This window comes from Lepisma saccharinum, chromosome 15 (assembly GCF_977018435.1).
Source record: "Lepisma saccharinum chromosome 15, izLepSacc3.1, whole genome shotgun sequence".
Taxonomy (NCBI): Eukaryota; Metazoa; Arthropoda; class Insecta; order Zygentoma; family Lepismatidae; genus Lepisma; species Lepisma saccharinum.
Window position 1 is genome coordinate 76482132 of NC_139243.1, and position 16050 is coordinate 76498181.

At 39.3% G+C, this 16050-nt stretch overlaps 1 long non-coding RNA gene across 2 annotated transcripts in view; it reads right to left on the bottom strand.

The window, feature by feature from the left end:
- LOC145999511 (uncharacterized) overlaps positions 1 to 16050 on the bottom strand; it is an 87480-nt gene that overhangs the window by 34784 nt on the left and 36646 nt on the right. The window contains exon 5 of one of the 2 annotated variants that reach the window (XR_014443407.1): positions 10211 to 10699. The exons of the other annotated variant lie outside the window; for it this stretch is intronic. This is a non-coding gene — a long non-coding RNA (uncharacterized LOC145999511). Of the gene's footprint in view, positions 1 to 10210; positions 10700 to 16050 lie in introns of those variants that run through there. 2 annotated transcript variants of the gene reach the window in all.

Below are 16050 nucleotides of genomic sequence, written 5' to 3' on the forward strand. Positions count from 1 at the left end.
TCCGTTACCACTATGTATGTGGTAACGGCAAAAGTACCCCTGTGTGTTTGTCATGAAGGTATATGGGGTGATGTGGAGGTATGGAGCTCCAAATATTCTTGACCTCGGCCGTAGTGTGATCAGCATCAGCCCGGCCGCCTTTATCCCCCATGGTTGTCCCCAGGTACCCATTTGCGAGGTTAGGTGGGTCTCAGAGTTGCGTAGAAACAGGCTGATTGGACTGCTTGTCCAGATAAGCCCCGGGATTCGAACTAGGGTCTTCTCCGTGGTAGCCAGATGCTCTACCAACAGAGCTACTGCGTCTCTAGGGGTGCGCCTGCTTCATGGGAATTTGGGGGAGGGGACAACATTTTATAATTTAGCTAGCAATTCTACAAGGTGGTGATAAGTAATCAGGACTGAACATTTTCTGTAGTTTTTTGTAATATTTAAGCAATCACAATGAAACTTTCTGTACATACAGATTATGGAATAGGATTACATGAATGCATACGAATTTCACAATATTGATAGTCGATAGGGTCGTAGGTCCATATTTTCTGCATGATACCATGAATGACGAACGCTACCTGACAATATTGCAAGAGTATGTTTGACCCATCGTATCTCGCTGGGAAACAGTTTCGAGTTTGTTTTCAGGCAAGACGGCGTGCCGCTACATTTTTCACTTACCGTGTTTGGACCGCAATTTACCGGGACGTTGGCTGGGACAACGAAGACCTCACGAATGGCCAGCCAGACGTCCAGACATCATGCCCTGTGACTTTTGGTTGTGGGAGCTGGGTAAAGGAGGAAGTCAATAGAAAACCACACACTGTCCAACAACTAGAGTCACGGATTCAGGATGTTATCACAAATCGTTGTCCAAAGGTTACTTTTGTTGAAAATGTAAATTGAAAAGGAACAGTCATTCCAAAAAGTATTAAAAGACAGTTCAAATACAGGAGTATGGAGTACATGTGTAATACCATTCATCGCCGGGATAAGTGGAAAAAACACGTAAAACTATAAATAATAACCGCATAAAGTACAAAATTGTGGAAGTTAAGTTTGAAAGTGGACCTCGGAAAAACCTCACAAATGATGAAAGTGCTTCAGGTTCAGGTTTAGGACCAGGTGAACAAAATCAGCTTAATGGGTTGAGAGCCACGAGAAACATGACAGGTAAATATTTAAAAACTTTTTCATGTTATCCGTCCTCTTCACATGATTTGATTGTAAAGTGTTTCTGGAGCTTTGCAATGGGAAACATTATTCATCTTGAGTTATTTAACGTCGTTTTTCTACCTTAATCGCGACGGAGAGAATGGGATTGAGAAGGATGGAAGAAAGGAATGGTATTCAATTTAAGTCATCTGCCCATTGCACTGTGGGTAGTTAGCACGTAGGTTCAACCAGTTCCGGCAAACAAACGATCAGCGGTATCAAAAGAATGCTGTGTGAGATGATTTACGGAATCTGTAGTGTTGATCGAATCGCAAACACTTAAAACTTATTTTCAGGACTTTCTTAAACCATGTCGTGTTCTTGTCCAGTTATCGATCTTTCCAAAGTTTTAGGTAGAAATTCTGACCTCCATACCAGTGACAAATTGCTCTGCAGAACGCAAAATGAATGTCACAAGAACCATTAAAGACTACGTTCCTGCATGGTTGATGGGTGATTAATGTCTACCTTAGTCTGATATTTTAAATATGGTGTGCAAAATGAGGAAATTATCAATAAGCTTGCTGCAACAACTTTAAAACGTCAGAAGTTATTATCATGTATGTTAAATGTTATTTCAATCAATGTCGAAGTAATATATAGGTACGTAGAATATATATGTGAATGTCTATATTGTAAACAATACCTAAAGTAAACAAATTTTGCTTAAATATGTGTGTATTATATTGATCCGTAAATTTTGTGTGGCAACATAATTTGAATAAAACATTTGGCATAAAGTGTGGACGGGAAGGAAATGCAGTAACTTTTGGGGGGGGAATGCGCCATAGACTATGGGGAAGATGGGTAACCCTACCTGGGGGCCAGTAGCAGGTCGGGGGATCCGGACTACCCTACCCACTAGTTAATTACGCCTCTGAAAGACCATGGGAAAATCTGAAAATTCATAAAATTGATTTTCAGTGTCTTTTAAATGAGAAAAGAAAGGTTGGAGGAAAAATATGTTCCTGTACAAAGGGAATGAAGAGACGGCTGAGCCTGAATCTCCTTCAGAACGAATTAACATAAAATTTTAAAATATGAATATATTGAGTTTTAAGCATTAAGAGGGTAGGGTACAGAATCATAAAACAAATAAGAAGGTAAAATATTTCAAATTATTTTATTTACAAATACCTGCGTTGTTAATATGATGTAAAATCATTGTACACATTTACTTAACTTCAAAATTCCATTCAATTCATACAAAGTAGAAATCTGAGATATGTACTCATTAACAATTCAACAATCATCACATTTATATATTTAAAAACCTCTTCATTTTTATTACTTGCAATCAATACATATTCACAGTGCGTTCATTTTAGCTCGGGGCCAGTACGTGACTGCAGACAGCGCGTCTGCTGGTGCGGATGCCGGCATTTTCGACCCGTAACGTCCTGTTTATTTTTACGCACAAATCTTTAGCATGCAGATAATTATATTTATATTGCATAACGAAACCATTATACAGGCTGTGTAACCATTATACGAGGGTGTTTATAAAATCTCTATACATGTTAGTGATATAGTGACAATATACATCTTTTTTGCATGTTATGTGAAGCAATGCTAACAATAGGAGAAATAAAAGCCGTTGTTTGTGCTCGTCTGCGTGGAATGACGTATTATCAGGTTCCGACGACCTTAACACGGAAATTCAGAAAATCAGGCCCCACCCTATCAAGAACATGGTTAACAAATTCAAGAGAACTGGTAGTGTTGTGGATGAAGAAAGTCCTGGTAGGCCAGCCATAATACCACAGATTGTGCAAAGTATTCATGGCGCGATCACACGTAGCCAGACGGCTTCGATCAGGAGACTCATCATCCATAATCTCATCAGCTACAAACTGTGGCTCATAGCACCGTAGATTGGGGAACACCAAGCTCCCTACCATCCATCAACAGGATGAGGCGCCACCCCATTTTGCTAACATCGTCTGTGATCACCTGAAGGAAGTTTTCCAAAGTGGATGGATTGATCGTGCCTCGCAATGGGAAATTGGAGCTGATCCCTTAGACTTTTTAATTTGGTGGTTTATCGAGTCTAAGGTGTACGAGGTGAAGATCCACAGCATAGCCCAGTTGAAACAACGAATTACGGCGTAGTTGCTGAGATTACACCATCTATGTTGGAGAAGGTGTTTCGGGCTGTGGTGGATTGTTGGTATATGTGCCTACACTTGAGGGGTGGTCACTTTGAGTTATACTGATTTCATGTTCTATTGTGATATATGTTTCAGTACATATTATATTTCTTGCAATAAATTCTGTTCATGTTAAATGTATGGTGACTTTATAATCACCCTGTATAATGGTTTTACGCCAATACATGCTTCTGTAAGTTAAAGAAAAAACGTGGTTTTGTTTAAAAATGTTGGTATATATATATATAGTATCATTTACAAACTGTCCTCTCTTGATTCATTGTACCGCTCATCCTTATCAGGCGTCAGGTGCTTTGAAACAGGTGATTCCAAAAAGGGACATTTGTAGGTGTTTACAAAAATAACTTTTTGCAGCTGTGCTATTTAAGTTACACGAATTCTACTGTTTGTACTTTACAGCCAACATATTGTGATATCTTTTACTATTCTTTCCAACATGTATCTTGCTAAAAAAAGGGGAAAAAACCTCACAGAAAAAAAATACCAGACGTTGTTTGGGCCTTATTTGGCACATGTACCTCATATTGTTGTCACTGTAATAAGATTATCTTCTGGTAATATGAACTGAAATTGATTTTATACATTATTAAATAATGAGAAAAGAATGCCTTCCAAAAATTTAGTAAATACAACCTCTCTACGATGTCAATCAAATAATGATTCATTCACAAACGTAAAGTCGGTTAACCGAAAATAGTTTCCTTTCAAAATTTACAGCAGATGAATTTTTTCGCTTCGGTGTCAGTAAAATGTTCATTCTTCACAAAACACTACACAAGCTTAGATCTTCCTCGTACTATTTTCGATCATTGTAAATCTGAAATTGATTATAGGGACACAGATTCAGTAACGTTCTGAAGAATGTATTTTCTTCTCTTCGGGCTTCTTTTAAGGCATTTGTCTCTTCATAAGAAGTAGGTAATTCAAAAAATCACATACTTTACGAGTTATTGATATCACTTGAAACATCCTCTCTATTTCCACTTCGCTTTCTCTCTTTATCCACTGAAAAGGACAAATACAATCTATTTTCTCACAGCACGAACAGCTTTCATCAAGATGTTTTTCTTTCAAGTAACTTAGGCAGTCCGACCACATGATGCAAGCCAAAAGATTATTATTTCCACGACCCATGATCCTCTCAAGCAAGAAAGCAAATATTTATTTGTCGTCACATTCAGTACCACTTAACAAGGATGACTCAAAACTTGATGTTTGTTCTCCTCTCGCTTCCAAAACAAGCAATTCCAATGAGTCAGTTTTGTTACAATTGACAGCAGTGTGCAGAGGTGTTCTTCCATAAGAATCCTCTTGAGAAATATACGGGTGATTTTTTTAAAACTCATGGTTTTCTTTGTTGTGTAAAATTTGTAAATGAAGTATTATTTCCATGCGGTTTGTGGCAAATGAATAAGGAAGGATGGGAGATTTATTGGAGTATGTTTACCGGTTTATATGCATCCCGGGTAATATCGCCCACGCCTCAACAAAAACACCAAATATTCACCAGTGTACTTTTCGCGACTATATGGTCTGGGGGTTTGGATGCAGTGCGGAGGTTTAAGTTTCCTCCTGCAGATAGCACCGTTGTCATTGTCAACAATAACCAGGAAACTGAGCTGTTATATTGTTGTGCTGGAAAGTTGTGTGCTTTTGCGTAATTGTTGTGCCGAAAAGTTGCGTTATTGTGATCAGGACACACAGTAAGAATGGTGTACTCCTTTGCAGGAACGCGTGTTTATCGTGAAAAGTTTTTGGAAAACTGATTCTGTTGTTGCTACGCAAAGGGCATTTAGAAACAAATTTGCCTCACGTTCTGCTCCAGACAGGAACACAATATTGTCGCTAGTGAAGAAATTGGAAGAAACAGGATCGCTTCTGAGTGAGACAGGGAAGCATCGAACTCCGCGGGCAGGTGTTGTGGAAGATGTCAGTGCTCGACTCTTGAGGTCGCCCAAGAAATCTCTCCGTCGTTTGTCACAAGAAACCGGCTATAACTATTCAACATGTCAAAAGGCAGCGAAAACTGCGAAACTAAGGGCGTACAAAATTACAGCTGTTCAAGAATTGAAGGATTCAGATAAAGTTAAACGTGTAGATTACTGTAATTGGTGTTTAATGTTTATTGTGCGTAATTCTGATATTCTGAAAATAACGTGGTTTACTGATGAAGCCTGGTTTCATCTCTCTGGGTATGTTAATTCTCAGAATACACAGATATGGGCAGCTGATAATCCACATAGTGTAATCGAAATTCCGTTGCACTCACAGAAAGTTGGGGTATGGTGTGCTGTCTCAGCATCACGTATAGTGGGTCCAATCATCTTCAATGAAACAGTGAACACAGAGCGGTACAGGGCAATAAAAAAGTGTTCCCCTGTGCTTAGCACCACGCCATGAAGGCGTATAGGGGGTAACGCCCCACACTTTCTTGATCCGGTCGTGAGTGGGGGTGATGTGATCAGCATCACGCCCCTGACCGCCTTTACCCCACAGGGTTTCCCCCAGGTACCCATGTTATTCGACGCTGGGTGGGCGCCGGAGCCGTTTCCATCGTTAGAAAAGTTCCCGGATTTGAACCGGCCGGGGATCGAACCCGGGACCTTTAGCATGGTAGTCAGACGCGTTACCGACTGAGCCACCGCGGCCACAGGGCAATATTCATAGAATTTGTTGAAAGTTTGGACGACATTGAACTCACACAGGGTTATTTTCAACAGGATGGTGGTACATGCCATACATCGCATGACAGTATGCCACTGATTGAAAGTTACTTTGCGAATAGGGTTATTTCAAAGGGATTGTGGCCTCCGAAGTCTCCAGACTTAACTTCACCTGACTTCTTTCTGTGCGGCTTCCTAAAGGACGTGTATACACAAACAACCCTACATCCCTGGAAATGCTGAAGCAGAACATTATCACTTAAAAATTGCGAACATTAGCGCAGAAACACTATGTCAGACAGCCCTTAACATGGAACGGCGTGTTCGACTTTGTTTACAGGAAGGAGGTCGACACTTTCAGCACCTTCTTTAAAGGTGAGATGTTATGTCATATGTCTGTGTCATATTTTTTATGTTTTATTTATGTTTGAGTGAATACAAAAAAAAAAAGAACTCATTTTCATTAATTCAGTTTAGCAAAAATTCCAAAACTTCAATGTTATTGTAGGGTACACTGGTGAATATTTGCTGTTTTTGTTGAGGCGTGGGCGATAGTACCCGGGATGGATATAAATCGGTAAACTTACTCCAATAAATCTCCCATCCTTCCTTATTCATTTGCCACAAACCGCATGGAAGTAATACTTCATTTACAAATTTTACACAATAAAGAAAACCATGAGTTTTAAGAAAATCACATGGGAGTTTCTTTTGTTCTGTCTGATGAACATAATCAAAAAGTGAAACAAGCTAGTGTTGCCTTTTTAGGCAGCTAGATGCATAAGTGACTCCTCTTGATTATTTGGGATGAGTTTTCTGCGGGAATATTCACACCATTTTCTTGAAGCTTCCTCTCGATAAGTTTCACCGCCTTCTTTAACTGATATTCTGCTGCGAAATCCACCAGCGTCTTGTGAGACTCAAAAGGTTTTAGAATATAAGAAGGAAGGTCTTTGGTGATCTCAGATATTTTCTCAAAAGCTTTCGCCATTAAATCCTCGGACTGAGAGAAGATAGCTAACAATACTACCTCTTTGAGTGAATCTTCTCTATTATTCAAGGACTCTATCTTCTTGGAAATTAGGTCCGAAATATGCTTTGGGTTGATCTTCAAAAGGACTCTACCAAATGAAGAAAATTGCTTTTCATTCATTGTAAACTCCAATATTAATCTCCAACACCATATCTGACGTGGTGTTATAATATCATTCCAATCCTCATTAAAAAGTATATAACTCGAAAAACGTACATCTTTAGCATAGTTTAGAAGAAGGGCGACGATTTCATGATGACCATTATCTACTGCTATTCCAACAAAAGAAGAAAAGTAAGGTAACAATAGAGCATGTAAATGTGAGTTGTCGTTCATAATTCCCTGGAGTTCATTTATTTTCCCTTCTTTACACAGTTGTTCAACAACGCTTTGATTCATAGTTGTTGCTTTCACATTGATTCCTTTGTTCAGAAGCACCAAACGTATTTTCCAATTCTTTAACGCCACAGCTAGTTCTGATGGTGTGAACTTTGCAAGCTTTTCTTTGACTTCTAGATTGCATCCTCTGCTCAACAAAAGCTCAAATGCCTCCACGTGCCCATAGGCTGCTGCTATGTGGCATGCAGTTCTTCCAAGAGCATCTCTTTCGTTAATATCTGCTCCGCTTTCTAGTTCCTCCGAAAGCACTTGAGTGTGATTTGAAAGAGCCGCCTTCAGAATTCTGCTCTTAGACAATTCGACCAATTCGTTATCTACAAACATTCGTATCACAGCATTTCTTTCGCTATAAATACTTTCTCTCAATATTGCCATAAATGTCTTGCAAGGGGTTCCGTTTCTTAGGAGCTGTACAACGTGTAATGCAAAGAAATACTCCACAAAACTCCTGTGAATGATATGTATGCTTCCTTCCTTCGATTTATGTAAAATCCCAAAACAAACAAGTGCCTCTTCTTTTAAATTACCATTACCGCTTGATATTGTCAGGCAGCAGCCACAACGAAACGATTCCTTTGGGAAAAGCTCGCCGAGGGCTTTTTCTGTGCACACTCTTCTATTTTCCTTGCGAAATAGGTCGATCATTGTCTCTCGCATCAACGATTTACAATTTGATGCATTACTCTCGTACTGCATGATTTCAAATTGTTTATAAAGTAAAAGTAGATTTGTGACAGAACGTTCCACAGATGTATTTGTTGATGCTTTCTCGCAAAATGACTTGCAGTTTTCTTTGCAAACTTCAGCAAGCAATTTTACTTGAAGGGGAATTCCAATGACATCTGGTATATTTATGCAGATTTTCTCAGAAAAGTCTTTAAGGAGTTCATGTACATACGTATACAGGCGTTTTGACTTTTCCTCGTCAAAAGAGATATCCAGATTTTTAATCCAAATGTCTGCCAGCAAGTCCTCCTGTTCTGTTTCGTTCAATGGCTCCAAGCGATAAGCAAAGGTTGAAGTCGCCTCCTCCAACTGCTCCTTGAAATGGAGTCTCGTGGTTATTATCACCTGTCCACGTGAGAGCTCCTTTAACCTCTGGAGAATTAGAAGCACTTTCTTCCTTCCTTCTCCTGATGGAATCTCGTCGTATCCGTCCAAGAGGAGGACAAACTTCCCTGTTTCTTCGAGGCTGTGTTGAAACAGGATCTTGGAGAGTGAAGACTCTCCTTCCAAGAAAATTTCGCTTAAGCACTTAGAGAAACCTGTAATTCTAACGTCCATATCTGTGTTAAGAAATTTACTAGCATTATCTCTGAGGGATACCTTAAGAACCCACCAGTCTCTGTGCTTCTTCTTTACTTCTTCCACTATGTGAGACAGTTCAGTGGTTTTCCCCATTCCTGGCTCTGCTGCAATAACAGTGATTGAGTTATTTTCAATTTCTTTCTCCATCATCTTTTCTGAAATTTGTAGCATAATCATTTCTTCTATCAGGTCATGTAAACATTTCTTTTGTAAAATCTGTGGAGAGTACAATGTACGAGGGAGGTAAGTACCAATTGTCTCGCTAGTTACCTTCTCTCCAACAGAAATATTTTCTTCTGTAATTAATCTCGTAATGTCTTTTGATGTGAAGGAAGGTGTAGACTTTTCGTTACACAGTTCTCTCAGTGTCACTGGGAATCCTTGAAAAGTAACAGTTCTGTCCATAATTGAGCACCGAGTGTCTTTTGTGAAATACTTGAAACAATAGGAGTCATCCTCCATACGACATATTGTACCCTTTTTCCTTTCAAGTTTATTTTCCATAATTTTGGTTACCATGGCAGTTGAAACTAAAACTAACTTTGGCACTTTACACCTCTTTTCGATTTTCATGCTACAACTTTGGCCTGCATTTTGAGTTTGCTGTCTTGGACAGATGAATTGAGCGACCAGTGAAGATAATAATGGGATACTATCTCTTAACCCTTCTTCAGTTTTCAATACAACAATTATGACTGAATTTTCATTCAGTGGAAGGAAAGGAATTACCCAGTCTCCCACCTTTCTCAAATCTTCAAAATATAGAATTGAAGTTTCATTGCTAGAGTCACTGCTGCTACATTGCAGTAATTTGCACAAACAAAGTATCAAGTTATCAGTACTTACCCACATAATAGTTTCCTCACCTTTAAGAAAAGTATGTGTGTAACGAAAAGTACGTACTGCGTGACTGTAGTTAGAAAATGTCACTTTATCTACGATCAGAGATTTCTTGTTAGTGCCAGTTAAGGTATGTAGTATAATTTCTACAAGATCGCTTTTTGTAAAATACCTAGACGGTATGCCACGTTTAGTGTGTTTAGTGAACCATTGAATGAGTCTAAGTATGGTGTTTGAAAGTAAACTCTCTAGTCCACATTCTGTTTCTGCCTCCCTCGCTTTCTTCTGCAAACTTATGTCCAGCTGTTTATTCGTTGGTTGTCCTACAGCAAACCTCAAATTCTGGAGAAAGTCTTGTATGTCGTTGTCTGTTGCACCAGGTGACGTTCTTAAATGTCTTCTTATGGAATTATCCAATTCTAACTGAAATACAGAGTATTTGTTTATGTCCAAGAGATCTGGCTCTTCCGTTACCTCCTTGAATCTAGAGTATCTCCCTGACGTCATCGCTCTATGTCCTGATTCTGTCGAGTCTATGTCGAAGTCCAGAGCACCAGGGGTATATATGATGAACCTCTCATTAGCTGCTCTTTGATATCCTACCGCATTTCTAATCTCTAGGAATGAATCAAAGTACTTTCTGAGATTAAAATGGTTCTTGGCTTTCTTACGCTTATCTTCAAAGAAAAGATCATCCAGGGTGATTCTATTGTTAACTTCCCTGTGTTTCGCTTGAATAAACCAACGCGTCCACTTTTCCTTTTGGCCAGCCGTGATGACAACATCATCAAACTTCCCAGCTGACTCGTCTTCAATTGAGAGTTCGTAGGAAATGTCCTTATCCTTTAAGGATGAGATCACAAACAGCGCTGCTATCTTCACTTGATATATCGCACCCTTTAGCGCTGTTGCAAGACCTTTGTTCATAAAAAAACCCCTAAATTCTTCTTGAATTCGGACATCATTAGAAGATGCGCCTTCTTCCATTGTGACTGATTTTGTTGATCCTTTGTAAAACTTGCAGCACACTCTCTAAGAAGTATATATCTACACTCCACTTTACTTGATGGCAGCACTTCCTGAAACGAGAACCATTTCGTGAAAAAAACTACGTTCCGAATCATTTGAATGCAGCGTTTCAAAAGTACACAATTGACTTCGTAAAATATATTAATGCATCATTTCTCCTTCATCAGGTTTTCAACAAAGGTGGGGTGATTTATGATAAGTAAATAAGACAATGAAGAAATTATATTTTAGCAGCATTGTGGATATTCGATACAAAAAGTCAAATCACTGTTTAACTCTACTTTATGCTTAGATAGGCTAATTGGAACTTAACCTCCAGCCTAAGGTGGTGAAATATCACTCACCAAGTATTGGATTTCAGAACAAGATGGCCAGTCGAGTAGGTTCTTTTCGCAACAACACAGTGAGTTGTAAACAAATATACTGAAAAATAAGATGAGCTCATTCTTAATAAAAGCACACCTTTCGTTGTACAGGGTGGCTCAAGAAGTCCCTTAACACCCCCGGTACAAGGTCACTGCAGCGCGCAACGTGGAAATGGTGACGACCAATCTTTGCCAGGCCAAGGGGGGACCACATTGACGCCACCCGCGCGGTCGGAGGCCATCTTGAAACCAACGTGAAATTTTTAAATGTTAAGGGGGTCGTGCGACACATCAAAGTGGGCTAGAATTCTACCAGGAAATCACCTTTGACATTTGTTTGCACCTAACTATAATTTAAAGGACGTTTCCAGCATGGGAGAGTTACTGAAGCACATTTCCTTTTGTTACAGATCTGAGCGAAATTGCCACTAACACGTGAGGAACGCATTCCGATCATACTGATGTCAGGGGAGAGAAGTACACGTGACATTGCCGCCGCAGACTTTAATCACCGTCATCCTGCAAGACAACCGGTGTCACAATTGGCCGTCAGCCAGTTGCTGGCGAAGTTTCAAGAGACCGGATCAGTGGACGACAAGCCGCGACGTGGACGTCCGAAAACAGCCAAGGATGAGGGTACTGCTGTAGCGGTGTTGCATCATTTGCGAGGTCCCCAACCCGTAGCACACGTAGACTGACGCTGAAACGGTGCCAGCAGGGGTTCAATTAAAAGGATTGTACTTGACCAGCACTGGCATTCGTATAAGATACAGCTGCAGCAGCACCTTAGTGAGGACGATCCAGACAGGCGTTTGGAGTTTTGTGAGTGGGCCCTAGGACAACTGCAACATGTCCCAGCCCTCAATAGCAAGATTCTGTTCAGTGATGAGGCCACTTTTTATGTGTCGGGGGAGGTGAATAAGCAAAATCTGCGGTACTGGTCACCCGATATTCCACATTGGACAGATCCCAGCAAGGTGACGGGAGGTGGGAAGCTAATGGTGTGGTATTTTACTTGGGGTTCCCAACATGTTGGTCCATTTTTCATTGAAGGCAACTTAAATGCAGAAGGCTACTTGCCTTTGCAACGGGAGGAGATCTTATCATCCTTGCTGTTCGAGGATGGGAGCTATCCTGAATGGTTTGAGCACCGCACTATGGGATGATGGTCCGTCAGTACCTGGATCAACAATTCCCTCACCACTGGATTGGTCGCTGAGGGTCTGTGGAATGGCCAACACGCTCACCTGACCTGACACCATTGGACTTTTACCTCTGGGGACATATGAAAGCCATGGTGTATGCTACGAAAATCAGGGATGTGGCCCATTTGCGTACACACATAATGGATGCCTGTGCTGCAATCTCTCCTGAGGTTTTGCAGAATGTGATAAGGTCATAGGAGAGAAGTTTACATGTGTGTGTTGCGCAACAGAGACTCCATGTTGAGCATGTGTTATAACTTTTGTGGTACAGTTATCTCTGCAACAATTAAAGTTAGGTGCAAACAAATGTCACAGTTGGTTTCCTGGTGGAATTCTAGCCTACTCCCATTTAAAATTTTCACGTTGGTTTCAAGATGCCGGACATCAAGATGGCCGCCAACCGCGCCGGTGGCGTTAATGTGGTTCCCCTTTGGCCTGGCAACTATTGGTCGTCACCATTTACACGTCGCGCGCTGCAGTGGCCTTGTACCGGTGATGTTACGTGGCTTTTTGAGCCACCCTGTAGAAATGTTGAGTTTAAAGTTGAACAAGAACGAATTGAAATCTAAGGAAATATTAATTCGTCAATTAAACCCACATTCTAGAATGCTAAGGAATTCAGATTTTGACGAAGGACATTTAAACAGTGGAAATATTGAATCATGTACGTCTTATCACTAACTGGACAAATTCACAGCAATGGAGTAATTGCACATAATCATCTTTAGTAAAATGGGAAATAGCAATAACAATAATAGCAATAATAATAATAATAATAACTGCATTATCTAATTCAGAGTATATTGTTTCCGCTTTATTGTAACAGCTCTGAATAAGAAATAATACAAAATTATGTACTGAGCTCTGGAAATTTTTTCTTACGGAACATTTAAACATTCATAAGGAATGAATTAATTAAATAAATTTTTGCTAGAAATATTCATGAAGACCTCGACTCATACTATAATATTAGGTCATATATGGTGTATTTATTTCCCCTTTGAATAAAAAATGCAAATAATATAGTAGTGGGATTGGCTATAGGATAAGCACCACTTACAAGTGTAGAAAAGGAGAGGCTATTTGATTGAACAATCCGATTTGCCTACACTTAAAACAATGGCAAGAGGGGCTTATACCCCAATTCTTCAGGTGTGATATGCCCTGATTTTTTAAGAATTTTGAATTCTAGTGTAGAAAAGGTGAAGCCTCTCAGACAGATTTGCCCATACTTAAAACAATGGCAAGAGGGGCTTATACCCCAATTCTTCAGGTGTGATATGCTCTGAATTTTAAGAATTTTGAATTCTAGTGTAGAAAAGGTGAAGCCTCTCAGACAGATTTGCGTACACTTAAAATTATGTCAAGTACCCATATCATCTTATTGTTTATAGTGTGTTTTTTCTGTCAAAATTCCTGGGATTTTGAATTCTAGTGTAGAAATGGTGAGTCCCCCTCAGATTGATTCTGCCATGTGTACAAAAGCTGAATCTCTCAATTTGCTGTCTATAAGCTTGTCAAAAATAAGCTGCCCCCTGTTATTGTTTTGGCTACATTTGAAATTGAGCGAAAAAATATTTATATTCTCAAGCAAAACTCCCCGATCAATATATTGAGCCAAGGGCAGGCTGTTTCATGTTTTTTCTAATCTTTTGATCAGTCACATGTCCCGGCAGGCAATTAATTATGCAGGGGCCTGGGAGAGTTATGCGTGCATCCAAGAGATATAATCTATATTGTGCTTTTCAGGGAAAATTCCCCCCATACATGCTCTCATGTTATTGACTCCAAGAGGAATTCTCAGTAATAAGAATATTGACCCCTTGCATGTTGTTTGCCTGAACACAATTCCAATCTTGTCTTGCTGTATTAATATAAACCCAAGCAAGAACTTACAGAACATTCAATGCACAATTTTAAAGTCCAACTATGAAATTGTATTTAGCTGATATAGAGCTATGAGCTCTGGGCTCTCAATAAAATGTGGACATAGTCCCATGGCTTATTGCCTTGTAAACAGGAGGCTCGGGTTTGAATCCTGATAAAAATATAATGCCTCCCCTGATGGCAAAGTGTTAATATTGGTGCCTTGTAAACAAGAGGCTCGGGTTTGAGGCCCGACAAAATGTGTAAGATTGAAATACATGTGGCAAAATAATATCTCTACATGTGAGATTTTGAGAATATTCACTGCTAGCTGATATACAGCTGAGGTTTGAAAGTGTGTTGTACAACAGCATAAAAATATACACACACACACACATATTTACTTCTGGTTTAAGTTCAATTGGACACCAGCCTCAACTCATATATCTAATACTAAGACAATGTAATTCTTCTAGAATTGTTCTGTGACTCTCTCATTTCTTACATCATAAACATATGATTTTTCACCTATGAGAATAACACTACATATGGTGTCATCAGGTAATGCCTCATGGAATTCACAGATAATTTTAATGTTTGTCCTGTCATTCACCACAACTTGTTTCCTTTTTGAAGCATTGATGACAAACATGGGTCTCTGTGTTTTGAATTCATCTGGTGTGTAATACATGTCAGTATTGCCAGTAGTGACCCTTTTGAATGCTGTAAATGCTTCATATAATTTAAGGAAATCATCCTTGGACATGTCTAAATTATAATTTTCTCTAGGAAAGACCTCATTTCTGCCATTTTTAAGATATATGTTCTTGATGTTGCAGTTATCAAATTTACTTGAATTTTTTTCCTGATTGTTGTGTCTTCCAGTCTGAAACAATACCACCACAAAATCAGGCATGTCATATTGTATGCTGGAGAATGAATTTGTAGCATCAAACTCATAATAGGTACCAGATGCAGGCTTCTGTACACATTGATATGTATAAAATTGTAAAAGAACCTGTGGATTTTTTATTATATCTGCTTTGTATTTAAGAGCATAACTGGCTTCATATTCAACAACCGGGATTCTTAACTCCATAGTCTGAATAATGCATTTGCCTGCATCTGGTAGGGTATTAGGCAGAGCTTCCCCTGTAGAGTTTAATGTACTGTACCTCATCAAAGCATTGTTATCATTTGCAGCTCTTCTAAATGTGATTCTTAAACCACCCTTCCACATAATATCTTTGTAATCTGAGAAGAATCCTGGCAATAGGCGCATCGGGAACAGCACTGTGTGGTTCTTAGATAATATCTTATCACCAGCCTCAAATCCACCTATTTTGTAGTAAGAAGCCTCGGTTTTGGATAATTTTAATGTGGCCAAAGCTGTGGAGGTAATGCCGGGATAATCTATTCTGTTTATAACAACGCCATGCTTTCTGATCTCAATTTCAGAGAACAGATGCGGCACAAAATTATCTACCAATCTTATATTTGAATTTGCCGGATAATCTGTTCCATCGAGCTTTACAACATCAAATTTGATGTATAGATCTGCTCTGTGGGGGTGTATAAGCCATCCCCTACATCAAGATCAACCTCAATCTCTGTGTTGGGTTGATTTAAATTTGCAAATGTCCTCCTGTTTGGGGGGAATGATTGTAGCTCATAACTCTCAATATTTTCCATTTTCTTCTTGTATGTATTTTTATTTAAATATTAATCTCTATGATTGCAGTTGTTGTGGCTCCAGCAAAATCAACTAATTCTTCTTTTTCATTAGTGACCATCAATTTAATATTATCTATTCTATTATGGCACACAGGAAAATATAATGTTGGGGATGGAGTGTAGATGATTGGCTCCATAAATTCAGAATTAGGTTTGAATGTTGCAAAGATGCCAGTTTGTTTGTGAGTGCCTATGCCATTTGATTTGGTGATCATACCCTCAGCCACATTA